Source organism: Typopeltis vanoorti, chromosome 13, assembly GCF_054136105.1.
Source record: "Typopeltis vanoorti isolate ZY-2024b chromosome 13, IOZ_Tvanoo_1.0, whole genome shotgun sequence".
Classification (NCBI taxonomy): domain Eukaryota; kingdom Metazoa; phylum Arthropoda; class Arachnida; order Uropygi; family Thelyphonidae; genus Typopeltis; species Typopeltis vanoorti.
In genome coordinates this window covers 7,659,003-7,678,729 of record NC_143561.1, presented here as the reverse complement: position 1 = coordinate 7,678,729, position 19,727 = coordinate 7,659,003, and the positions used below count along the sequence as shown (strand labels likewise).

The 19,727-nt window shown below is 39.0% G+C and overlaps 1 protein-coding gene across 1 annotated transcript in view; it reads right to left on the bottom strand.

Annotated features, from left to right (window-relative positions):
* Positions 1–19,727, bottom strand: part of LOC150099915 (protein C-mannosyl-transferase DPY19L1-like) — a 331,158-nt gene that overhangs the window by 306,617 nt on the left and 4,814 nt on the right. The gene's annotated exons all lie outside the window — the stretch shown is intronic.

Here is a 19,727-nt window from a genome sequence, read left to right as displayed (position 1 = left end):
GCATTGTATAGAATGCCTAAGCATTCTACAGAATGCCGAAAGTGGGATGCCAAAGTATGAAATGCTTAGATTTTCACACATTTCCTAGGCATTCTATAGAATGCCAAAAGGCAAATCGGCAAAGTATAAAATACTCCTGACAGTGATGCTTAATGTCGCAAGGCGAGTCACGTAACTTTCCACGCTTGCCTCAAACAGAGAGCCAGAGCACTTCCGTCATTTGCACTGCTGGCTTTGCTCAGCAGTAAAAAAACACGCGATTTCAATTTGGCCCTGCTGCACAAAAAAAGGATAAGCAAGCTACATTGTCTGGCATGAATCACGGCATGTTGACATGCAACGATGATTCTACGAAGAACTATCTAAAGTTTGAGTCAATGCTGCTAAAAACAGCGTTTTTTAACCGAAACTACCTACCAAAATATAATAAATTTAGTTTAATCCTTTATCCAAGTGTGAGCAAACAAAGTTTGCGCCTGAAAGTATCTTCAGGACTGGGTTAAGGTGGTACACACCAGGGCAACTCGTTTTTCAACATTCAATACCTACCAAAAGTTATGAACGACGTGAAAAATGCTAAGATGGCTTCTAAGAAGATACCACATGACTTTTGGCTGCTGAATCGCTATGATGTGATGGTCAGAGAAATCAAAAGTAAGTTGATTTATCCTGTTAAAGGAGGAGTCAGTGAAATCCAGTTTTACGTCACAGATTCTGAGTTATTTAATGTACTTTATGTAGCTCATCTGGCCATTGGCCATGTGACAGAATGTGGAAAGAAAATCTTACACAAGTACAAGAACATTACTCATCATGACACTGAACTGTACATTCACCTTTGTGAGCCATGTCAGAAAAAACAAAATGGTGTTAAAAAGGGTGTTGTAGTGAAGCCTATGATTTTTTCCAAGTTCAATTCCCGTTGTCAGGTCAATCTCCTCGATTTTCAGTCACATTGTGACAGGGAATACAAGTTTATAATGGTATCCAAGATCATCTCACTAAGTTTGTGGTTCTCAAGGCTCTGACATCAACGACAGCAGAATAAGTGGCATATAACCTCGTGGACATATTTACGTTGCTTGGAGCACCATCAATTCTACAATCCAACAATGACAGAGAATTTGCTAATAATATGGTGAGAAGCCTAAAGAAGTACTGGCCGACTTTGAAGATCGTCCATGGCAAGCCTCGCCACTCACAAAGCCAAGGAAATGTCGAAAGAGCTAATCAGGACATTGAAAATATGCTGTGAACGTGGATGCAAGATGAAAAAACTGACCGATGGAGTGAGGGACTACGTTTCGTGCAACTTATGAAGAACAGGGCATTTCATTCTGGGATTAAGAGAATGCCATATGAAGCTCTCTTTGGCTACAAAGCTAAAGTGGGTCTCACAATGTCATCCTTACCCCAAGACAGTAGCGCACTCATGATTTAATCTTGGGGGGAGCCGAGTTGAGTAGACGATTTAAGAATGCACACTACATGGTATATGATCTATGACTTAGCATCTGCAGTGATTGCAAATACATGATACCCGTGATCTCCTCTGGCCCGGCTTGGGCAAACAAAATAGAGCTTGGTCCGCAAGAACACTACTTCGTTTGTCTTGCATTCACAGCGGCCAGGATTCCCGAGAGCTATAGGGTATTCCCGTGTTATGTGGCCGCTAATTCATAATTAGTGTAGAAATAGAAGACACAACACAACATAAATAAAAAAAATGAATTTTAATTAGGAAAAGATTTTTGGAAAATTTTCTAGTGTTTTTTCCCTTTTTCTTTGGGGGGGGGGGGGGAAGGGCCCCTTGGCCCCCCTCCCTGGGTGTGCCACTGCCCCAAGATGTTTTACAAGTCATACAGACTGAGGAGCAACTGGAAAAAATGATGGAAAATGTTCAAACAATACATGAAGAAACAGATCACCCTATCCAAGAGAAAGAATCTATTGCACAAAACACGGAGGAGACTGAAGTCCATGGTGGAAGAAATGAAAATGGTGATGAATACATATCTACCGAAGAGGCTTCCGGTTCTGCTACCTGCTGTGACTGTTTGAAGCTAACCAGTGGTGAACATACATGCAGAAACTGTCACCGAAACGTTCATGCCGCCTGTGGATATGAGAGTAAAGACGATGGAAGTGAGGAAATAGAAGGTTATGATGTTAATACTTTGTGTACTCTTTGCTTCAATATTGAGAATGCTGTCGAAGGTAAAATTCGATCTAAATTAAATCTGGAAATACAGACCAAAAAAATGAAAATGGATTCCGACAAAAGATTTCCTGCTGCACCTTTGGGGGACACTGTGCAAGTTCCTATCCCAGACGTCGACAAGGGACAGGTGACTCGCTGAATCTGCTGGTGGTTGTTATGAGTGTGACAGACGATGTTTTTAGTGACTTGGAACTGCTGAAGGAATTTTAAACCAACTCACAATTCACTTTATGTCCCAAGGACTGACTGAGAGGTGGAGACGTTCCTGACCACAAAATAGCTCTCGGTCAGCTGCTTCCGCTCAGTCCACGGGTAGAAGCCAAGGGTTTGTGAGGTGTACTTGCAAGACCAAGTGCCGAAATTTGAAGTACTTTTTTATGAAAAAGGCAGTTAAGTGCAATTCAAAATGCTATTCCAGTCTACCTTGTAGCAACAAGTAGTTCAGCACTGGTCTATTTCTCTTTTTGTAGAAAAATCCAGTATCTTACATTTTGTACTTCTTGCATTTTAACATGCATCTTTTCAATAAAAGCCTTTTTCATACTTTGCCAAAATAGTATTTGTCAGTCTATATAATGCCTAGGTATTCTATACAATGTCTAGGGAAAGTATGTAAAATATTAAAATAAAACAGACATTTCATACTTTTCCTAAAAATATCATGCGTTCTATAGAATGCCTGCTTTTCAGACTTTGCCAGTAACATATCTATCTGCTTTCCATCAGGAACTTGCAACCAACAGGTTGCAAATTCAAAGCTCAAGTTCAATGGCATGGATGTTTGTGATTGTAATTATGTGTCAATGAATTTCATTGACTGGTGTGAGACCAGAGTGCTTACTGGAGGTTTCAAGCAGCTTGAAAGAGTTCTGTGGAGGATTGGGGGGGGGGGGGGGGGTCACCAGAATGGGTTTTCACATTATGTTAAAAAATATATATATATATAAAATGAATTAAAACAGAAAAAAATCCTTAGTCTCCATGGTATCAATGTGCTATAGTAGGTTTACAACCTTTCATGGGTGAAAGCCACAAAAAAAAACAAAAAACTATCTTTTGTACACAATGTCAGTCTATTTAAATTATCCCACAGGATCTTTACATTACTTTTATTTATTATTACCCATGCCTTGGAAATGTCAAGTACACCAGCACAGGTTTCTCCACCTTTCCATTGCAATGCCCAGAGGTGGATGAGGTAAGTGAGAAGATCTGCTGTGAATTTGTAGTGGTTGTCACTGATTAGTTGATAGTTCTGAGTGATGAAGATGTTAACTGTTGATGATATTCTCCATTAATTAGAAAGCCCCGAAGTGAGAACAACAGGTCAATAGTTTGATGGCAGAGTTTCTTCCTTTTTACTGGAATGGGCTAAATATCGGTTTGTTTCCATGCCGTGGGATGTATGGATGGCAATATTTATTATTGCCAAATCTGCTCTTTATTATCTTTACACTCTATTAAAAATAATAGAGTGTAAAGATAATAAAGAGCAGGTGTTAATTTTGATGTAAATCCATAAGTACAATTTGGGAAAGGGACACCACTAGGAACATAAGCCTTTTTTTTTTATCTAGGTTGTTCAAGATTCTTCTGATATCATTCTAGCAAAAGGCTACTAGAGACAATGCTATATGTTGTTTCTGCCATAGTAAGAGGTGGTGATTTGCTTGGTTGATTATGGAAGAAAGAATAATACCAGGAGTTGTTTTTACAAACTGTTAGGATAGTGCCATCTGAGTAACAAAGGAAGTGAGAACACAGGCTGAAATTATTCACAACAGCCACTGGAATGGACAAGAAGGTACAACTGCTATTATGCAAGAGGTGAGTTTTCTCCGTAATCACTTTTATGGTAAGACTAAGATTTGTTACAAAAAACAATCAAAACTGTTGTTCTGCAACAGTAGTCCACATGTCTAATTTAAAAAAAAAACAAAAAAAAACATAACTACAGATAAAATACTCTTATCAGATTACATCATTTTACCTTATTTTACCTTATCCATCATTTTACCTTATCCATCCACTGCATATGGCCTCTTCCAGTTGCAAGAATGCCTCTATGGTAGTGGTTCTTAACCTTTTTACTAGCCTACACCCCAGTGAACTTCAATTTACACTCCCCCCCTTGAAAAACACGTTTTTTCAAGGGGGTTGTTTTTCAATACGTTTTTTATTTGTTAGAAAAGAAAATTTATTTGTTAGAAAAGAAAATTTATTGCAAAACGATTTATTGAAAAATACATATACATATATTGATATATATATATATATATATATATATATATGTGTGTGTGTGTGTGTGTGTCAAATTTTAGTGACTAATTTGTTGTTGCTTTTTCATAATAATATTTTGAAAGCAAGGTTCCTTTTTTGAAAGGGCTACGCACCTATAATCACTTACATTTAAGTGATTTCGGGTTTTTGTTTTTATGTGCAAAAGTGATGAAAATTTTTTATGCACTGGACCCGGAACATTTTTCTGTTTTGTGACTTTTCTCCCTTTACGGTAATTTAAGCCTAATGCGAAACAGACAGCAATGGCAGGTTATTAAAACGTGCATATGATTGGTGCGGTATTAACAAAAGATCACGTGACTGAAAGATAAAAGTATAGCTGACAATTGAGTTGAAATGCTAACTCTCTTCAACCGAATTCCATATGTGAAACTGCCATAACATTCACTATATATATATATATTTCTTAGTTTTAACATGTTTAAATTTGGCAGAATTTTATTGTTGTTTTGGGGCAGGCGAACTCACACACATCAAATTAATAACAGTAGTTTTTAGTTAGATACTGTGTTTGCCAGTGCAACATGTTTTGCTTGAGTCTATACAGCATAGGTTCTGTATGAGGGGACATGTGATTCATTAATTAGTGTCATTTTCATCCCGGTTGTCTCTAATTGCACTATTTATTGAGAACTATATTACACAGACTGCTCATACCTTACTCACTAACATAATAAAAGTACTTGTTTTTCTTGCCTTACAGTATAGTGGCTATTGGGGAGGGCGTGTTGTTTACCGCTGCAAGCGAGTTACTATCGCCCGACGTGAACATATTTAAGCTTTTTTTCCATGTGCGAGGTATATGCAAAACTTTTTAATTTCTTTTTTTGAAAAGTAAAATCAGGGGTGTGGAGTTATATTCGAGTAAGTATGATATTTCAACTATGGATAAGTACATTGGATAAGTACAGCTCGGATGACAGTGATAACACAAAACGGGTTTGTAATGACAGTTTGTGTGTAGTTTCTGAAGAGAAAGAGGTTTATAACGAATCCCCAAACCACAGAATTCCCATCAGTTTCAATGCAATAATACTGAACAAAAGGAACACACTGAACAAAAGGAAAGATTTGCTGACAACTCGACCAGCAGATCGCATTCAAAGGTAAATGCAATTGGTTATTTTGCAGGAACATTTTTCTGTTTTGTGACTTTTCTTCTTTTTACAGTAATTATGCCTACATTATTGTGTTATTATTCAACAGTTGTTTACAGTATTGAATGTGCATATATAAAGTCAATATCAACAGTCGCCTGATTATTACGAACGCATGACAAAAGGAACGGATAGGTTTGGAGCTTCCCCGGATAGCATTCAAAGGTAAATACAATTGATTATTTTGTATAGAGTCCCCGGAACTTATATATTTAGAATTTAACCACTGTAGCAAATGGTAGAAATGTCTGCAATGCTGCCTTTGCCAGTTTATTAAATTACTTTTATTAAATTACCGTCGTTTATAGAACTAAGATCAAAAAGAAATGGATCCAGTATCCACCTCTGCTCTTTGCCAATATCTCCCGTGAAAAAATATTCATGAAAAGAATCAATCAATTGTTGCAAATGTATTACAATTTCAGGTAAAATTTTGATTTTTTTCGTTTTCCAGAACAATTTTATCAAGCAAGGGAAATACCATTTTCAACTCAACGTACCCAATTTTTAGTTTTTCAATAAAAGCAAATTATTTTTCACTAGATGTTATTATTTTCTTATCATGCCCTTGCATTGATATATATTTAATTCATTTAGGTGAGCAAAAATATCTGCTAAGAAGGCCAATCGAATTACAGCATCTCTTCTTTCAAAGTCTTGAACTAAACTACAATTCTGGTTAGTAAGAAACTGAATAATCTCTTCGCACATTTCAAAAACCCTGTTAAGCATATGTCCCTTGAAGAGCCATCTTATGTCAGTGTGATAAAAAAGCACACTATGGTTAGCACCGATTTCCTTGCAAAATGCATGAAAGATAATGCTTTCAATTGCCCATCCTCAAATATAATTTAGTATGTTTACCACTGTAGCTAAATATTTTTTAAAGTTCTTTGGCAAAATTTATGATTTAATGTGTTATTGTAACATGCAGTATTATTTTTTAATATAGGTAAAAAGAACGGAATTATTGCTTAACATCGTAGGTGCACCATCAGTACATATTGAGCTAATCACATCATTGGTATTTGATGTTTCAAAAAAAAGTTTTTAATGTGATTAAAAACATTAATTCCTTTTGCCACCAGTTCCAGTTGATCGCAAAATAAAAATTTTCTAAAATTTCCTTTTCGTTTATGTATTGCTCAAATACTAACAACTCACTGCAATTATCGAAGTCAGTTGACTCGTCCAATTAATTACACACTTTCAGAGGACTGGTTTTAATATCTTGTACTACTTGCAGTAAAATATCCTGACTGATGTCTTGAATGAGTGATCGAATCACATTGTTTCATAATGGAATCTGCTGAATTTTCTTATGTGCTTCAAAACCTAATACAACTTTTGCAATTTCCGATGTACATTTTTTCATCTTATTTAGCTATTGTATGAGCTTTTTTTCCTTTATGCACAGATAAATGCCACCTGATAAGAATCTTCTAGCAAAGGCTTCTGAACTATCTCAGTCAAATTTTGTAATAGTACTGCTGCTATCGAATCGTGAGTAAAAGTATGAGCAAAAGTCGACTGAATGAACCAGCCAATAATAAAAAGTATGACAGGAAAAATAGACGTATGAGTGTGAACATCAACAAAATGAAGGATAGAGTGCTGTATGGAGACTCGTTAGTACGAGGTGTGATAGTAGAGGATTGGACAAAATCGTACCAACCTGGTGCGACCATAAAGGATGTAACTGAGTCTATTAGAGAGCAAAAGGAAAGGGTGAAAGAAATGATTGTTGTGGCAGGTACGAATGATTTGAAAGGAGATAAAATGGAAATGATAGAACTCTTGAATGAATTGTTTGAGGTAGCAAAAGAAAAGAGTGAGAGAGTTAGAATGATTAGTCTTTTGCCACGGTATGACAGTGAAATGTTTAAAAGGAGGGCCATAATTGCGAATGACTTTATGCGTGGGTTATGTATGACGAGTGGTGTGGAATTTGTGGACGTGTGGAGTGAGTTCGATGGGCGAAAGGATATATATAAGATGGATGGCTTGCATTTGAATGGTTACGGTGTAAGAAGACTTGAGAAAGTGTTGCTGAATGTGGTGGATGTGCAAATTCGGGGAAACTAGATTTATTAATGGGGGGGAGTAGATATACAGTCCTTAGGGAGGCAGTTGAATGTAAGAATGAATATAATATGCCCGAGCAAATAAGGACAACAAATCAGAGTGGGATAGTTAATATAAGGCATCAAGGTAGGGTTGGGGCTAATGGGGTTCTTAAATTCATGTACACTAATACTAGGAGTATTAGGAACAAGAAGGAAGGGTTTTTTGGCCATGGTTGGCACTTCCAGACCACAGGTTATTGGTATTAGTGAAACATGGCTGACTGTAGATGATATAGCCAGTGGGATTGAATATGATGGGTATAGTGTGTTCAGGAATGACAGGGAGAATAAAATGAGGGGAGGAGTATTGTTGATGATAGCTGATGAGCTGCAGCCAAGGAGAATAGAAGTTGAATTGCAGGATAGAGAAAAGAGCATATTTGAGGCCATTTGGTGTGAGATTATGGCTAGCAGAACTAAATATGCAATTGAGTGCTGCTATAGACCAGGTGATGGAAAAGATGGTGGTGACAGTATGCACAAGCAAATAGAAGAAATGAGTGGAAGGAGGGTGATTATTATGGGAGATTTCAACTATGGTCGCATTCATTGGAGTGAGAAGAGGACACACGGGAGGAAGGAATTGGATTTTATGCGGTTATTAAGGGATAACCATCTGCGACAGCATGTAATGGAAAATGCTAGGGGTCAGAGAGTGCTTGACCTAGTAATTACATCTGAGGATTTGGCTGTAACAAATATGACCACACTGCCACCAATCGGTGAGAGTGATCATAGGGTCTTGACTTGGGAGGTGGCTAAAAGTGTAGAATTTTCAATTAAGAAGGTTACATGTAGAATTATCGGGCTGGAAAGTATGACAAGCATGTACAACTGCAAGGACAAGAAGTCGATAGTGCATGGGAGGTAGTTAAGAAGTGTTTGCATGAAGCAATGGCTGACTGCATACCTAGAGTCCGAATAATAAATCAACTAGGGGTTAAATGGATGAATAACACCATTAAGCTTGAGTTGCAAAAAAAGAAACAACTATGGAGGGAATTTAAGGAGAAAGGTGACCGGCAGACACACGAACGGTATAAAGCACAGGCCAGAAGGGTAACGAGTGTGGTAAGAAAAGCAAAAAAAGGATTACGAAAGAACATTGGCCATGCAGGATAAAGAGAATCCTAAGTAGTTTTTAGATATGCAGCAAGTAAAAGGAAAAATGTACATGGCAGAATGATTTTAAAGAATGCCGATGGTAGGGAGGTAACTGAATCAGTTGATATAGTTGAGTTACTGAGTGAGCACTTTGCAAGAATATATCATCCAGGTGGTGACATTGCAGAAATGAATGTACCAGTAGATTATACGGGAATTGTGGTGAATGAAGTGGAGGTGAGTAGTCTATTGCATAACCTCAATGTCAATACATCTGTGGGATTGGATGGTATACCAGCTCATGTTGTACGAGAAGCAGCTAAAGAATTGTCAGTACCCTTGACCATTTTGTTTAATTTGAGTCTCGGGTCTGGGTTAGTCCCAAGAGGGTGGAAAGAGGGGAAAATAGTTCCACTGCATAAAGGTGGTTCCAAGACTGCTGTTGTAAATTACTGACCGATTAGCATATTCAGGAATCATTGTCAAGGTCTTAGAGAAATTAGTCAAGAAAAGAATACAGGATTGGATAGATGAAAATGGGATATTGTATGGGGGGGGACAACTTGGTTTTATGAAGGGTAGCTCATGCCTCAGTAACTTGCTCATGTTTTATAACACAGTGACGGCTGAACTGGATAGGGGTAATGGGTTTACAGTGATACTTGCCAAGGCTTTTGATAGGATACCACATAAAACCGTAATCAGTAAACTGGAGCAGATGGGGATAGATATAGGGTTGGTGAGATGGATAGGAGGGTGGTTGAAGGAGAGATACCAGAGAGTGGTTTGTTCAGGAGTGGAGTCTAAAAGACTGCTTGTGAGTAGTGGAGTGCCACAGGGCTCTGTTCTTGGACCACTGCTTTTCAATTTGTTCATCAATGATATAGGAAAGGATTTGAGAGGAAGTGTTCACTTGTTTGCTGATGATGCAAAGTTGGGTAGAGCAATTATGAGTGCACAGGATGTCAAAATTTTACAGGATGATTTGGATAGGTTGGAGGACTGGGCTAGGAAAAATGGATGTCAATTTAATGTGGCAAAGTGTAAGGTTATGCACTTTGGGGTGAAAAGAATAGCAGCAGTATATCGCATTGGTGGAACCATACTCCAGGAGATTGATGAGGCCAGGGATTTGGGAGTGTTGGTGGATAGGGAATTGAAGTTTAGGGGGCACATTGCAAAAGTGACTAAAACAGCTCACCAAATCACTTGGCTTCTGAAAAATACTTTAACATGCAGAGACAAACAAGTTGTGGTTCCTCTGTATCGAGCCTTGATAAGACCCCATCTGGACTACTGTGCTCAGTTGTGGGCACCAGGGTTTCTTCGTAATGGGGAGGAAGTGGAGAGGATCCAGAGACGAGTGACCAAGATGATAGCAGGTCTGTGGAATGAACCTTATGAGAATAGGTTGAGGATTTGTGGGTTGCAGAAATTGGTCGATAGGCGAAGGAGGGGTGATATGATTGAGACATTCAAATTACTGAAGGGTTTCTATAAGATTGATCCAGAAGACATTTTTGAAAATATGACTGGTGGTGGGAGGACTAGGGGCCATGAATGGAAGCTGGGCAAGAGCATGGTTGACAAGGGTGTTAGAGCTAGGTTTTTTACTTGGAGAGTGGTGAATGAGTGGAATAAGCTTCCAGAGTCTGTTGTGGGTGCTACGACCGTGAATGAGTTGAAGGCAAGGTATGATAGATACTGAAGATATGTATGATAGATATGATTGAGACATTCAAATTACTGAAGGGTTTCTATAAGATTGATCCAGAAGACATTTTTGAAAATATGACTGGTGGTGGGAGGACTAGGGGCCATGAATGGAAGCTGGGCAAGAGCATGGTTGACAAGGGTGTTAGAGCTAGGTTTTTTACTTGGAGAGTGGTGAATGAGTGGAATAAGCTTCCAGAGTCTGTTGTGGGTGCTACGACCGTGAATGAGTTGAAGGCAAGGTATGATAGATACTGTCTGAATGTCGCATAGTTGTTCTTGGCATGATGTTAGGGCCTCCCTCGATGAGCCTGTCGACTCCTTGACTAAGACTAAGTAAAACACAAGACTAAGTAAAACACATGGATGAAAGACTAGTCCTAACTAGGTGGGAACCTCTGTGGTCACCTGTTGGCAGCCTAGGATGTAAACTGGGATCTCCAAGTATTAGTTTCCCATATTTGGGGAGGTTTAATGCAACCATATTTATTCAAATTAGGCTGATTTTTAAGAGCAGCTGCAGATTCTAAAAATGGTCTCATATTGTGCTCCCTGACAATGCATCAGTGACCGAGATGAAGTACTGTAAGAATGAAATATTTTTAATCCTTTCTCAGTGCTGTTTAACTCCATTAAGCCTCTAACATGCAAGAATGTCAAGCAGTCAATTGAATCAATTGAACTGTCAGTTTGACATTCCCTTAAAATGTTGGCATTGCTGAGTAGCTAATGTGGAGATATATATACAGGGTGTTCGGGATAAATTTGACATATTTATAATTAATTATATTTTTCCGTAAGTTACATGTATTAACACACACTTCTCTTCATTTAAAAGTTTGGACCCTTCTTCATTCATATACAAGATGTCAGAAAGGATGGATAGCTGGAACCCACCTGAATCATGGAAGAGAATAACTTGTATCATGATGATTCGTGCCCGCCATCAAAATAAGGATATTACGACTGCTGCCCAATGCTCCCTGAATACAGTAAAAACAATCAGGCATGAACTAGAGACTTGCAATGGTGACTACGAGGATGTAGCAAGAAGAAAGATCCCTAGCAGACGATCTGATTGCGTTCGTACAGCAGAATTCCTCGCAAATCTGCAGGAACAGGTGTTGAAGAACCGTGGCATTGGAATTCGGGCTTTGTTCGTGGAGTTGCTAACTGTAGTCAAGCCCTGGATAACAAGGGTAGCCAATGGTAGGCCGTATGTATGGCAGCAGGATTCGGCCCCTTGCCACACCTCTGGGAAAAGTCAAAAATGGTTGTCTGAAAATTTCTACGACTTCACCAGTCCAAATGTTTGGCCTCCAAACTCCCCAGACCTTAACCCCATGGATTATTTTGTATGGGGTGCAGTTGAAAAAGACACCAATCGCACTTCCAGTAATACAAAAGCCCAGTTAATGGATAAAATTAAAACAGTTTTTGCGGCCCTTCCCAGGGAGACTGTAGCATCAGCTTGTTCGAGGTTCCGAAGCAGAATTGAAGCTGTGATCGATGCTAATGGTGGTTATTTTGAGTAAATCTTGTTGATAGTATTGTAATTAACTCTGCCTGTAATGTTTTTTTGTCAATTCATTAAATTTAATAGATACAAAGAAGATTTTCTTTTTCCTTACGAAACTGTCAAATTTATCCCGAACACCCTGTATATATATATATACGTCTCTCATATGTGAAGATATATATACTATCCATTAAGTAATGAGACAATTATTATATCAAAACAAAAAAAAACTATATTTGGATTTGTCAATTACACATATTCAAAATAATCTCCTTCCAACTCCACACAACATTTACATCTGTTGTACAGGTGTTTAAAGGTATAGTGGAAGTTCTGAACAGAAACCTCCTGCAGTCTCTGGGTCATACCACATTGGATGTCACAATGTCGTTAAAGGACTTCACCTTCATCTTTGAGAAGAGGAGAAAGTCTGCAGGAGCCATATCTAACAAATGGGGGGTGGGGGGGTTTTAAATCACATAGATTGACTTCAAAGCCAGACAATGCTTCACAGGCAGCATAGTGTGCAAGTGTTGTTGTTGTTGTGGAACAGAAACCAATTGTTATTGTGGAATAGTTCTTTCCCAGCTTGCAGACGTATAGATACTGCATTACTCCTAAATGTCATGCCTGTGATGGGCAACAATTTCTCTAGCTTTTACCACATTTTCATGTCTGTTTAGAAACTGGCCATCCACAGCATGGTTCATCCTCCAAAGATTCTCTCTCCTCTTTAAACATTAAAAACCAGCAGAACACCTGTGCATGGCTCAGACAGTCATCGGCATAAACTTTTTTTAGGACGTCATACACTTCTGTAGCAGTTTTTCCTAATTTACAGTAAAATTTTATCGTAACTCTTCGCTCCATGATACAACTTTTGACATGCTCCACTCGCATACTCTTACTTTAACAGTTGCCACACAGACTGCTGCATCACCTGACTCGAAAGTCGCACCAGTGATTAAAACATGCACTCTAGAGCATTACATTACGAGCTTCTGTAGTTCAGTCGGTATACACGAAGACATTTCGTCAGAAAGACCTGGGTTCGATTTCCATGAGCGATGTGAGCAACCTTTATCTGGTATCTTCTGATGAAAGGTGAGTTAGTCGGTCTCATACAGAGGTGAGGGTCTTTTATTTTGCTGGCCTGGTTGGCCTAGTAGTTAGCATATCTGCTCTCCATCCAAAAGGCTGCAGGTTCGAATCCAAGCGTGGGCATGGATGTTGTGATTGTCAATGAAAATACTAGTGGTGGTGGTTAGCGATAGATGGCATTGGTGTAGATAATGAAAGTAGTTGCGATTGGTAGAGTGGTGGAGACAGAGCTGTAGAGTAGATGTCCTCCCTCGATGAGTCTTTGAACTACCCGGAAGTGTTACATAATAATAATTACTTAATGAGCACACTGTGCATATATATATATATATATATATATATATATGAGAGAGTCCACAAACCCTAATACACATGTGCTGTATGTAGACAAGTCGCCAGGGAGAAAAAGAAAGAATAATCAGCTGCTATGGTACGATCACAGTTCATAGAACAGGGGCTGGCAGATTGCCAAGAATAGTTAATTCATGCTGAAGGGGAGAAAGAAATAAAGGATGTACGAATTGATCACTCCAACAGGTGAAATCATGTGCATTATATGTAAAATTTTCCAACTGTTATGCAAGCAAAATAGTTACCACTTTAAGAACTAACTAAAGTGTTCATAAAAGAAAAGTTAATTTTCAGATATGTGATAATAAACAATTCATCCCACAGGAGACATTGATTACCCTATTATCAGAATGTATTCTCCTTCTTCTGACATGTACAGAAGTGTCAAAGGGTCTCACATCTGTGGACGTACGGTATATTTCTTGAAGAGATAAAGATCAAAGTTCTATTTAGTTTTACTGTGATGTTCCAAAGAAGTGAAGAGTCAGAGAATGACAAGTCATTTAAAGCATTTGAGAACTATGTGGATATAGCAGTTGCTTATGCTTCTATCTTTAGCAGTTAATGAAATAGTGACCAATTCTGTGAAGAAGCACCCATAAAAATACATACAGTGAAACAGTATATAAGAGAAAGTGAATAAAGAGAATCTATCTATGATTGGGGGGGGGGGGGTGTTATTATCAAGCTTTGGGACTGTCAGGTGTCTGAAATAAATATAGTGTTATGACCCAAGTTTTTTTGAGACTGAAATATGACCCTGACTGGGATTATGATTATTATTAAAAGGGGTGAACATATAAGATCTTACAATTTATTATAATATATGGGTATCTCTATGCAGTCAGAAGACTCATAATAGGAGACATCCCCCCACAAACACACACAATACCTATCATATCTCCCTTGAAATTCATTCACTGGGAGAGAACTGAACACTAATTCTGGCAATCTATTACACTCATTTACCACTTTTCAAGCAAAAAATCTAGTCTGTATACATCTTTACTAACCACACTCTTACACAACATTAAGGGATAACTCCCTAGTTCTCTCTTTATTCATCATGAATTGAAAATTTTCTTTTGTATAAATGTATAAACAAATTAGCCAAGCAAATAGGAAAACGGTGATCATTATGAGTGATTTTAATTATGGCAATATAGACTGGAATGACAAGATAGTAACCTGAAGTAAAGAAAATGAGTTTCGAGTGTTTGAGGATCAACTACCTAAGGCAGTAAGTAAGCGGAGGCACATGAGGATTCAGGGTCTTCGATCTGATCATCTCATCAGAGGATGTTATTATAAATGAAGTCAAATCTCATTCGTAATAACATATTATATGTTATTGTAAATGAGTTATGTATATATTATTATAATTATTATTATTATTACCACGGGCTACTCCAGGAGTCCTTAGACTCATCGAGGGAGGCCCTAAACATCATGTTCACACAGCTGTTCAACATTCTCACAGTATCTATCATACCTTGCCTTGAACTCGCTCACTGTCATAGCACCCACAACAGACTCTGGCAGCTTATTCCACTCATTTACCACTCTAAAAGTAAAGAACCCAGCTCTAACACCCCTGCTAACCACGCTCTTGCCCAGCTTCCATGGGTGTCCCCTAGTTCTCCCACCAGCAGTCCTGATCTCAAAAATATCATCTGAATTAATCCTATAAAATCCTTTTAGCAATTTGAATGTCTCAATCATATCTCCCCTTTTTCGCCTATCAACTAGTTTCTGCAACCCACAAATCTTCAACCTGTTCTCATATGGTTCATTCCATAGACCTGCTATCATCTTAGTCACTCGCCTCTGGATCCTCTCCACTTCCTCCCCATCAAGAAGGAACCGAGGTGACCAAATCTGGGCACAGTAGTTGAGATGAGGTCTTATCAGGGCTCGGTACAGAAGTACAATAACTTGCTTGTCTCTGCTCGTCAAGGTATTTTTCAACAACCAAGTGAGTTGATGAGCTGATTTAGCTACTTTCGCAATGTGCCCACTTAACTTCATCTCCCTATCCACCAACACTCCCAAGTCCCTGGCCTCATCAATCTCTTGGAGTACAGTTCCACCAATGTGGTATACTGCTGCTAATCTTTTCACTCCGAAATGCATAGCCTTACATTTTGTCACATTAAATTTACATCCATTCTCCTTAGTCCAGAACTCCAATCGATCTAAGTCATCTTGCAAGACTTTGACATCATCTGCATTCACTATCGCTCTACCCAACTTTGCATCATCAGCGAACAAATGAACTGTCCCACTTAGACCCTTCCCTATATCGTTAATGAACAGATTAAACAGCAGTGGTCCAAGAACAGAACCCTGTGGCACACCACTAGTCACAGGCCGTTTTTTGGACTCTACTCCTGAATAAACTACTCTTTGATATCTCTCCATCAACCACCCAGCTATCCATCTCACCAACCCTATATCCATTCCCATATGTTGTAGTTTACGGATTAGAATTCCATGTGGTATCCTGTCAAACGCCTTTGCCAGGTCCAGCAGTATCACTGTAAACCCATTTCCCTTATCCAGTTCAGCCGTCACCTTGTTATAAAACTTGAGCAAGTTACTGAGGCATGATCTACCCTTCACAAAGCCATGCTGTCCTCTGTACAGTATCTCATTTTCATCAATCCATTCCTGTATTTTTCCCTTGACTAATTTCTCCAAGACCTTGACAACGACTCCTGATATGCTGATCGGTCGGTAATTTGCAACCATAGTCTTGGATCCTCCTTTATGCAGTGGAACTATTTTCCCCTCTTTCCACGCCTTCGGGACTAAGCCAGACCTGAGACTCAGATTAAACAACATGGTCAAGGGCACTGATAATTCATTAGCCGCTTCATGCAAGACCCGTGCCGGTATACCATCCAATCCCACAGATGTATTCACATTAAGGTTCTGTAATAGACTATTCACCTCCACTTCATTCATCACAATTCCCATATAAACTAATGGTTCCTTCATTTTTTCAACGTCACCACCTGGATGATATACTTTTGCAAAGTGCGCGCTCAGTAACTCCACTATATCGACTGGTTCAGTGAACTCTTTACCATCGTCATTCCTTAAAATCATTTTGCCATGTACAGTTTTTTTCTTGCTTGCAGCATATTGAAAGAACTGTTTGGGATTCTCTTTTGCTTGCATAGCTAGTTTCCTTTCATAATCGGCTTTTGCTGTTTTTACCACACTCGTTACCCTTCTAGCCTGTACTTTATACCGTTCGTGTGCCTGCAGGTCACATCTTTCTTTAAATTCCCTCCATAGTTGTTTCTTTTTTTGCAGCTCAAGCTTAATGGTGTTATTCATCCATTTAACCCCTCCTTGTTTCACTATTCGGACCTTAGGTATACAATCAGCCATAACCTCCTGTAAATGCTCTTTGATCACTTCCCATGCTCTATCGACGTCCAGCCCTTGCAGTTGTACATGCATTGGCACTGATCCAAGCAATCTCCTAAGCTTGTCATACTTGCCAGCACGGTAATTCCACATATACCCTGTCTTAATCACAAATTTCACTCCTTTAGCCACCTCCCAGGTCAAGACCTTATGATCACTCTCACCAATAGGTGGCAACATGGTCATATTCATTACAGTCAAATTCTCAGATACTATTACCAGGTCAAGCACTCTCACACCCCTAGTATTTTCAATTACATGCTGTTTCAGATAGTTATCCCTTAATAATTGAATAAAATCCATTTCCTTCCTCACATGTGTCCTCTCCTCCTTCCAATCAATGTTACCATAGTTGAAATCCCCCATAATAATTACCCTCCTTCCACTCATTTCATCAATTTGTTTATGCATACCATCTCCACCATCTATTCCATCACCTGGTCTATAGCAGCACCCAACTGTATATTTTATTCTGCCAGTATCAATCTCACACCAAATAGCCTCAAATGAGCTCCTTTCACTATCCTGCAATACTTCAATTCTCCTTGGCTGCAGTTCATCAGCTATCATCAATAACACCCCTCCCCCAATTTTATTCTCTATATCATAATATATCATAATCTCTCTATCATAATATAATATAAAATGTGGCAACCTGTCTTTGACATGGTGCCACATGATAAGCAGATATTTAAGTTGCAGCATATGGGTTTAGATGTTGAGTTAGTCAACTGGATTCAGGATTGGCTGTCTGATAGGTATCAGAGAGTTGTATATAGTGGGACAATATATAGGAGGCAGAAGGTTACAAGTGGGGTCCCACAGGGTTTAGTACTGGGACCTGTATTGTTTAACCTTTATATCAATGACACTGTCAATGAATTGCAGGGGGATATTCAGTTGTTTGCAGATGATGTGAAGCTCACAAGAGTTATTAGTAATAGTGCAGATGCAGCAGCCCTGCAAGAGGATTTAAATAAACTAGACAGATGGGTGAATGAATGAGGATGTTGGTTTGATTCAGCAAAATGTAAAGTCTTGAAGTTTGGGATACATTGATGGGAGGCAGCATACTCGATTGGAAGAGCTGTACTGGAGAAATAGGGGAGACAAGAGATCTGAGATCTGGGGGTGATGATTGATAGACAACCGAACAGGGAACATATTGCAAAGGTGGTGAAGGTAACCCAGAGGATTGCTGCATTATTGAGAAGGATGCTGACCTGTAGAGATAAAAGAGTTATCGTTCCATTGTATAAGACCCTGATCAGACCACACTTAAACTACTGTTCTCAAATTTGGTCCCCAGGATTCGAAAGGGACAAATTAACTGGAAAGGGTACAGAGGCAGATAACAAAGATGGTTTCAAGACTGTACAATGTTAGTTATGAGGAATGGCTGAGGGAATGTGGGCTGCAGAGTTTGGTAAATAGAAGAAGGAGAAGTGATATGATTGAGACTTTTAAACTGTTGGGAGGTAGTTACAGAGTTGACACACACCGGGGAGTTCTTTTGCTTGATGGAACAGTGGGAATTAGTGATGACAAGGGGCCATCCCTGGAAGTTGCCAAAGGGAGCTGTGAGCAAGAGGGGGAGGAGTGGTTTCTTTGCATAGAGGGTGGTTGAACTGTGGAATGATTTGCCTGATAGAGTGGTAGAACAAGAACAATCAATGAATTCAAAGAGTAGAATGACAGACTTTGTGTTTCCCAGGAAGGACCTCCCACAATGAGTCTTTTGACTCCATGGAGGCCTGAATAATAATAATAATAAGTCAACTCTCATTTATAACAACATATTGATATATGTGGAATTCCAAGGCTGGTGATTATGAGAAGCTCAGGAGACAACTTGCAGCTGTAGCATGGAATGAGGAGTTTGGCAGAAAGAAGATCAATGCTGCTTGGGTGATATTTAAGAACTATTGGGTAGAAGAACTGTCTAAACGTATTCCAATGGTGAGAAGGTTAAATAGGTAAGGTGTGAAATGAAGGAATGGAGAAATTAAGCATGAAATGCAGAGAAAGAAGGCATTTTGGAGGCAACATAAGATGAGTGGTAATAATCAATTCGGTACAGTATCACAAAAGAGAAAGGTCACTAGTGGTATACCGCAGGGGTTCAGTTTTAGGACCATTGCTGTTCAGTTTGTATAATAATGATATTAGGATGGGTTTAACTAGTGATATAGAGCTGTTTGCAGATCATGAAAAACTGGGAGAGAAATTCAGAGTCAAGCAGACCTTACAGGAGGACTTGTATGATTGGGCAGATAAGTGGAACTATCAACTCAACGTTACAAAGTGCAAGGTTTTGAAATTTGGTGGGAATAAATGGGATGAAAGTATGCACTTCATGGGGAAACTTTAAAGCATGCAGAGGAGATGAGAAATCTGGAAGTGGTGGTGGGCGAGGACCTGTAATTCAGGGGCAACGTTGCACAAGTTGTGAGGACATCACATCAGATAATGATACAGAGGACCTTGACAAGCCCAGATTTGGTCACTTTCTAACATTTCATGGTGATGAGGATATGTTAGAAAGGGTCCACAGAAGAGTCACAAAATCGGTCTTTGGAATGTGGAGTACTAGGAGACAGACTGAGAGAATGTAAACTGCAAATACTTATGAATAGGAGGAGGAGCAGGAGGTTATAATTGAGACAAAAGCTAATGAGGGATTGTTATCAGGTTGA